Genomic DNA, 9,211 nt, shown 5'->3' with positions numbered 1-9,211 from the left:
TATACAAGACATTACACTATTTTCCAAAATGAAATGGGCCCAACTATGTGCCCTGTATATGCCACAGAACCAAAATATCAAAATGAGTAGTTACCCTGAAGACTGGGTCTTCAAAACATGAACTGTAGCAGTTGTAAATATGACTCTCTACGGTCCAGACCCAAAACCTACGAGTTAAAATAAGTAACTCGCTGAGCAAATAAAGCTCAGTTGATATCTCAACTTAATAAGAATTAAATAAATAAGCATGTAAGCACACATATCATTATACTTTCATGGTCTTACCTGCTGTTCATTATGCTGTATGAATTATGCAATTTTTATTAAATATCGTATAATTTATAAATAACGCAATTTTATAATTGTATGGCTCCATAAGGTTACAGTGAAACCGAAGTGATAAGAATGACTGTATGAAACTGGATGGATACTGTATGGCTGGATTTCTATGACCCGTATATAAATCATATCCACTCAATGGCCTGTAGCCAGAGTACCAAACTGTATGGGACGCAGATCTGCTATCCTATGTCGCGACATAGCCTTATCTACGTGGTTTCTACCTAACCTTAGTGGAGCATATTATCTGTATTATAAATAACGCAATTTCATAACTGTATGGCTTCATAAGGTTACAGTGAAACTGAAGTGATAAGAAGGATTGTATGAAACTGGATGAATACTGTATGGCTGGGTTGCTATGACCCGTATATAAATCATATCCACTCAATGGCCTATAGCCGGAGTACCAAACTGTAAGGGACGCAGAGTTGATATCCTATGTCACGACATAGCCTTATCTATGTAGTTTCTACCTAACCTCAGTGGAGCATATTATCTGTATTATTCATAAAATGCATAAACCATACTGTTTACCTATATGCTGTATCATTCTATACTTTGCTAACCTGTTTCATGCTTTAAAAGGATTTTATAGACAACTACAAGTAATAGCGAATGAGTAATAATGCAAACAATTGATAACTTGTAAAGGAACTTGCATGAAATTAATCTAACTGTTGCACCCGTGACGCAACTCTTACTAATCTTTATGTAACTTAATTTAGTAAATTTTTTATTTTGATTTAAGTACTAATCTTAGGCTGAATGAATCTACATATGCATTCCAACAACATTTCTAATGTAGCCTTAAAATCTGCTAGGGCAGCCTGCACATGTTTCACAAATTCTAGTATAACTCTTTCTTCTTAAGTCTAATTTAGGTCATTCTAAAGTCTATAGTTAGCTAACACATTAGGGTACAAATATGGCTTCTATCACCTCTTTGAAATATATTGGAAAAGTAGTCAAATATTGAATTAAAGTAGCAACTTCCAGTCTGCACAACTGTTGGTTTCCAGCCCGCACAGTTTGTACCATTTTGGTCATATCTCTCAATTTATAAGGTCAATTTAGGTGATTCTAAATTGTATGGTCATCTAACACATTAGGGTACAAATATGTCTTCTACCACCTCTCTGAAATATGTTGGTGAAGTAGTCAAATATTGAATTAAAGTAGCAACTTCCAGTCTGCCCAGCTGTTGATTTCCAGCCTGCACAGTTTGTACCATTTTGGTCATATCTCTCAATTTATAAGGCCAATTTAGGTGATTCTAAATTCTATGGTCAGATAACACATTAGGGTACAAATATGTATTTATGACCTCTTTGAAATATGTTGGTAAAGTAGTCAAATATTGAGCTAAAGTACACCTCCCAGTCCGCCCAGATTTTGATTTCCAACCTACATAGTTTGTACTATTTTGGGCATATCTTTCAATTTATAAGTCCGATTTAGGCGAATCCAAAGCTCATAGACAAATAAAACATAAAGGAACAAATAATCTTCTATACCACTTCCTAATTCCATCGGTAAAGAGGTTCAAATTCAGGTTGAATTTACTGGTCAGTTTTCAAACAAACCTGTTTCAGCATGAAATCAATATCCAATTTATTTATTCAATGCATCCCATGCTTAATCAACATTCTTAGACCTAGTACTCAACATTCAGCAACATATCTTATCACTATCATCACACTACACATAGTCTCATGCAAGAAAATTTGTTGAACTAAAAGCGATATCAAACCTTCAACCAAAAAGCTTTAAGCCTTCTTCTTAGCTTCCTTTTTCTTCTCACTTTGAGCTCACCTCTCCATAATAACATCTTATTAATCATCCAAAATCTCACTAAATTATGAAATTAAAGAAATTCAACTTACTTGGATAGAGTTATAGGTTGAATTTAATGCTTGAAAGGTTGAATATTAAGGTAGAAAATGGAGGAAGATTTAAGAGAAGATGGACAAGGTAAAGTCAAGGAAGAAGACAAAGGAGAAGATGGAGAAGGTAAAGTGAATGGAATTTTCGGGTAACCTCCAAGTATATCTTCTAGTATGTTAAAAATTTACCAAATAGTACCTAAATTTTCAATATTTTACCATTTACTACCTAAACTTTATACTTTATTTCAATTAGGTCATAATCCTTATTCTTTTATTTCAATTGAGTCTACATCTTTATGTTTCATTCAATTAAGTCCAATTCTTTTATTTATTTAATTTTTATGGCTCGAACCGGGTTCTGATTCGTTCCGACTCGACTCAACTCGCTAAATGCAACGACTCGATTCAGTAGGATGTCACATCCTTGAAGCTACTAGATGGACAAAGCATAATCGAGGTTGTGTTCTAGGTCAGTTTTTATTATTGTTTTCCTCTTAAATGCTTTGTTGCTAGAAGAATAAAGATGAGTTTTATCTTTTAATAATTTACATGCTCAATATTAATGTAATCATGTCGAGTTGTTGTGTTTGGCAGTCCAAGGTGAAGCTCTTATTTAGATTGCTCTTAATAAGTTAAACTGCCATTGATAGGTTTTAATATTATTGTACTTTTTTTAATAGACTACGAGATTGTTATAATTATTGTCAATATTACAGATTGTATAATAATCCTTGTACATAGCATCTAAAGTCAAAAAAATTGCATGTCTGTATTTAATTAGGTTAAAAAAAATTCAAATTGAATTCTCTCAAATGCTTAAAATAAATAAATATCTACTTCAAATGGTACTAAAATTAATGTTTTTGTTTATGATGGTTTGTTTTTATTATCTAATCTGATTTTCTCATATTTGGATCTATGTTTATATGATATAATATGCTTATACATTTATGTTTTGATTTCTTTTTCATTTTTTTGAACTTATGGTACTACATCTATGATAAATTAGTGAAAATATCACATGCAAAAAAAGGTAGAATTGCATGATTATTGATTTTAAAGGTAAAGTGTGATTTCTATTTTTTTTTTTTAATTTCTTTCAGGTTCAGCAGAAATTGTAGTTTAAATTTTTTGCTCTGATTAATTGAAATGTCGATGTTAGCTCATTATTGTCTTTTGTTTTTTATATTTTTTTTAGTCCATCTCCTTTCCTTATCTTTTTCTGGTTTGGATGAAGAGAAAGTATAAATTTTACTGGATTCTTAATCTGAGCTTTTTCGTTTTGCATTTATTTGTATCTTAAGGCAAGGATTAGTTTGGAATAATTTGTCTTTGGTGGATGTGAATGTTTGATCTATAACATTAATTTTTGTGCTTTTATAATTTGCATGATGTTTTATTTTATTTGAATTGAAAATTTGTGTTTGTATTGCGTTTATGGGCTCTTTTCCATCAGAAAATTTTCTTGCAGTGTTATTTGATTATAGTGTTATTTTAGTTTATTGTCCAATAATATCATATGAGCAGTTATAATTTATGAATGACAAGTTATGTTTATATTCTATCTTAGTTATGCTTTATGTTTCTTGGATTAAAAAAATTATAGCCAATTAACTTTTTCCTTTTTCTATTGAATCTTAAGATAATTTCTTGTTTCAATTGGATAATCTACTGCCTTTGATTTAATTCTACTGTTCATTCTTCTAAAGTAAATCAGAGCCTCATGACCTTCAAAATTAAATAGTTTTCGTCCCCCTGTAAGCATACAAGTGAATCAAATCAATGCGTATTTAATGCAGCACCTATAGCATCAAAAACAATAAGGGTAAAAAATTGGCTCCAATCTTGGATGAAGTTGTCGTCTCAGACCAAAATGATCTTCATGTAGTCATTGCAAAGCTTGTAAGTGGGCTTTGTCTGCTTGGTTCAAGATCTGATGAATAATTTTTATTTTTAGAAAATAAAAGAATAGAATTTTACAAAGCTTAGCATTGATGGAGGTACTCTTATTCCTATTTAGAGAGAAGAAGAAGAATTCTACCGCTAGCAACACATCAACCAAACCTGTAATTTTGTAAGTGAAATTAATATTAGTGTTACATATTTATGTATTTATTTTTTTGCCTTAGATACCTACCACTTAAGTCCACAAAAAAAGCACTTGGTAGAACTCCTAAGAATAACAAGCCAACAACCAAATTCGATGACATAACTGATGACATGAATAATTATGATGAGGAGGATGAAGGTATTACAAGAACATATTTTGACTACTATTTCTCTTTTTATGTATTACTTACCTTTTTAACTTGGACATTGAGCTATTCGGTAAAGGACTATAAAACCTTTACTACCCAAGCAATGATATGGACCCGTATCTAAAGGACAAAGATGTGAAGTTTGACTACTTTCTTATATTGTGGATATAATTTCTTTATCTTTGGTTATTTTTTAGCCTTTAATACATTCATTTTGAATTGTTGTTTATTAACTTTAATTAGATTATAATGTTTTGATTATAAATTATTATTTTTTTGAATTTGCATTTTGAATGAATTTCATATCTTTTCTTAACTCATCAATTTATTTTTATTTGAGGAACTATATGTGTCTCACTAGGGACTCAGATAAAATTTAATATTAAAATGAGAATGAGATTTTAATTCCTATTTCAATGTTTGGTACAAGCGAGTGGCTTTGGAATATCTTAAAGGAAAAAGACGATAGATGGTAATAGAAGTAATAGGATTATAAATTAATTCCCATTAATTAATTTATTTTATTTTGTTTGTTTGTTTGTTGCTTTTTTAATTTTGATAATGATTGGCCATAATTCATTTTCAATAATTAAAGTTTTCATAATTTATTTTGTTTTTGTATAATTATGAAATTTTATAACCATCTTTTCCTCTAAAAATATAGGATTGTGAAAGCTATTAATACTACTAAACTTTCTTTGTTTGAAATTTTATTTGTTTGAAATATTTATTAAGAACTTTTGAATTTTTTCAAGTTAGTTCGTAAAGTGGAACCTCATTCCATATTCTTCCCATGAAGAAATAATAATAATTATAATTACTACAATTATTATTATTGTTTTGTCAAATTCAAATAAAAGAATAGATTTGTTGCACAAATTAATGATTGAATTAATTTGATTTTATTTATGATACTTAATCATAACTAATTTTTTAAAACTTTTGTTCAATTGAGTTCAAATTACAAGGTAAATATTTTGACATGGCATGCATGCATAGCAAACAATTGTCAAATAGGAAGCTGAGGTAGAAAAGTGAAAAAGAAAAATTGATAGTTGTTCTTACTCATATTTTCAAGTAATGCATCTAATTGTAGTTGTGTTTTGTAAAACTATAATGATACTAATGCAACAAATTTATTTTATTTAAAACTATTTATGGTCTTGTGGTTTAGATATTAGACTTTTTAACTTAATTCGTCTATTTTGCAAGTTATTTACCTTTTTTTTCTCTTTGAATTCTTCTAGTTTTTTAATTCTGGACGTGAATATAAACTTTGGGAATCAGACGAAGAAAGTTCAAGAATTTTTATAAGTATTATGATATCAATTAATTGTTATTTTTAACTTACTATTTCCATTTTCACTAATGAGGAAATATATGTCTTAGAACACTAAGATTTTGATTGGCATTGACAATTTGAATGAAATGTCTGTCAGTTATTTTTGGATGTTCCCTAAATGTTGCATTTTATTTGCTCTCTATTAAATGTTTGATTCAAAAGGATTGGTTGAGGAGAGAAGGGACACAGCCTTTTTGTGTATTGACAAATGGTATGGTTTGGTGGCTATGGATATTATATTACTAGCTATCAATCTATGTACGTTTTGGGGCAATGTGAAGGTGATGTGGGGATTCAGATTGTGGAGAGAGTGTGAAAAATGTTGTACAAAGAGCTCAGGTTGAATGTGGCAATGCTATTTTAGGATAAATTTATTTACGCAAATGCTTTATTAGTTGCCACTATTATCCAAATGGGTCCGCAAGAGATCATCTTCATCTTCATTTTCTTCATCAGGTAAAGCAAAAATGAGAGTTTTCTTTTGAAATCTACACTACAAAAAAAACGCCATTTTGCGACCGACCAATCGGTCGCAAAATGGCAAAAATCGGTCGCTATTTGTACTGTGCGACCGATTTGCGACCGACTTTTTCGGTCGCAAAATCACTGGTCGCAAATATAATTGCGACCGATGAGAAAATCGGTCGCAAATTAGAGACCGATAAGTCGGTCGCAAAATTGAATAATCGGTCGCAACTTTTGGTCGTGATTTAATTGGAAATTCAGTCGCAAATTTGGTCGCAGAATATCGGTCGCAATTTTTAAAATCGGTCGCAAAGGTCGCAATTTAAATTCAAAATTTTTTTTTGGTATCAAATCGGTCGCAAATCGGTCGCAAAAATGAAAAAATAAAAAAAATTAAATATTATTTTGAAACCAAAATTTTTCTACACCTGTGAAAGTTGACATAAATGCATATATACACACACGCAATTCAAGAACAGTATAAAAATGTAATTTTTATTGTTCTGAACAAATTAAAAAATGAAAATACAAATGAAAAAATAAAAGGTCGGAAATCAAATCTATATATGCTGCTGCTCATCTGCAGGATCCGATGTCGATCGCCGGGAGGAGTACCTGCTGGATGTGATGTAGCGCCAGGAGGGGTGAGCAAGGTATCGCTGCAGCATCGGGATCAGGAGCCGATAGTGGCTGCTGCTGAGACGTCGAAACATGTCGGTCTGTAGCAGGCGCAGGATCAGAGGAAGAAGTACCAGCACGGTGCTCACCGGACAGCCGCAGCACATGCGCTCTAAGCTCTGCAATCTGTCTCTGCTGATCAGCAAGCTGAGCCCGTATATCATCATCATAGTGCGAGTCAGTGTGCTCCGGCTGCGTGCTGCGCTGGCTGTAGAAGCGTGAGCTGCTGAGCCAGTGTAAAACTGTGATGCCTGAGACCCGATGCCGTATACCTTCCTCTTCTTCTCGCCCCCTACAGCCTCGAGATAAAGCGCTACCTCGTCAATTCTTGACTCAGCTTCGGATTCATCGGTGTGAGAAGTAACAATACGCTCCCGAGCTGTAGTATAGTTCTCCTGAAAATAAAAAATTAATTAATCAATGCAATTGCAAGCTTTATTATATTGAACTTTGTACATCTTCGCAATGATTAGAGGGTAAATGTAAATATTATTCATTGTTACTTACATTGACGCTCAGCGCACGTCTGTCGACAAAGGTATTACGATCGTGGTCCTTCGTGTGAGTGTATGTAAACACCTCCATCGGTGTGGGCTCACGACCTAATTCTTTAGCCTGTAATAAATTTTTATTCATGATATATTAATATATAATGTCCTTTCATTAAACATCAGTTTATTGTAAAGGACTAGTCACTTACTAATAATCGAGCTGTCTCTATAGCAGATATAGATCCGCCTGTGTGTCGCGAAGGTCCTGCTCCATCACCGCCAGTCTCACTGCGCCTGTTTTGTGCAAATATCTCCCGCTTTCTCTTGAATGCAGGATCCTCCCAAGCCTTTTGCCAGCTCTCCCATATCTCCTGAGACACGCACTGCTGCTTCTTACCGCTTTTCTCATCCTATAGGTGAAGTCAGCGTATCGATCGGCGCATATCTTCTCCCAGGCTACTTTCAGCATAGCGTAATGGCCTCGTCCCATATGAAATGTTTCTGCAAAAAAATGAAATATAGCGTTTAAACACTAAGGATTATCTTGAATTGTAAACATTGAATGATGATATAACTTAAACCAAAGAGTACCTGGAACTCCTCCCAATAAAAGTCTCTCGCCTCTTGTGGTACGGCATCCCATGTGTATCCTTCTTTATGCAGCTGTAGCTTGATTATCTTCAAAATTTGCCTCGCTGCTCGAGAAGATGGATATATGCTGAAAAAAAAACAGAAGTGAAATATAATTACACGAAAGCATCACAGATATGAATAAGTACAAAATATAATTACAAAATATGCCTACAGAAAATTGAATAAGTACTTACTGTGCTACCAACTGAGGGTGATACGTGGATCTGATGAAGCTGCAAAATAAATGACAAATGTTATAATTTCTAGATAATTAATATATAATTAAAATGACAGTTATGACATTTATGATTACCTTGCACAGTGGGTGACTGTGCAGCTGGTGGAGTCTGTATGGTCCAGAAAGGGGGTAGAAGAGGAAGGAGCAGAAGAGAAGGAGCAGAAGGCTGTGATGGCGCAGTACTGGACGCTGAGCAGAGAAGCCCCAGACGTACCTGAAGAAGGATGTGATGGCGGCAGTACTGGACGCTGAGCAGATGACGAAGCCCCAGACGTACCTGAAGAAGGATGTGATGGCGGCAGTACTGGTCGCTGAGCAGATGACGAAGCCCCAGACGTACCTGACGAAGGACGAGGGATCGACCCTCTCGTCCACGGGCACTGCGTCCAGCCACGACCTCCACGCGAACCACTGCCGGACGCGTCAGAATCAAACGCTCTGCCTCTAGCCATCTGTACTGCAGATATCAGAACCTAGATAAAATGAATTTATACAATTATATGAATTGTAGAACATGTGGTAAATAAGCAAAGTGAATACCATTGAAATTCTTCATTAATAATATTAATTACATATACATTTATCAATTTGTAACAGTAAAATTGCTCTAAGTTTTAAGTGTCTTCAATATCATCTGCTTCCTCCTCTTCATCAGCTTCCTCTTCTTCATATTCGTCTTCTGAGGTACCCATGATGATTTGATCTTCTTCCTCTTCATCATCTGATGCTCCTATTTCAACATAAGATCGGCTTTCATCATCCAATCTATCTGTTAAATCTTCAACAACTTGCATCGGTTGCGTTTCAACCCTAACTTCTTGAAATGCCTCTGATACTGCGAGTGAAGAAGATTGTTTCGTTTCAAGTGCATGAACAAC

Source organism: Jatropha curcas, unplaced genomic scaffold (genome assembly GCF_041381405.1).
Source record: "Jatropha curcas cultivar XTBG-Jc1 unplaced genomic scaffold, XTBG_Jcur_1.0 HiC_scaffold_171_pilon, whole genome shotgun sequence".
Taxonomy (NCBI): Eukaryota; Viridiplantae; Streptophyta; class Magnoliopsida; order Malpighiales; family Euphorbiaceae; genus Jatropha; species Jatropha curcas.
This window is presented reverse-complemented; position numbering follows the sequence as displayed.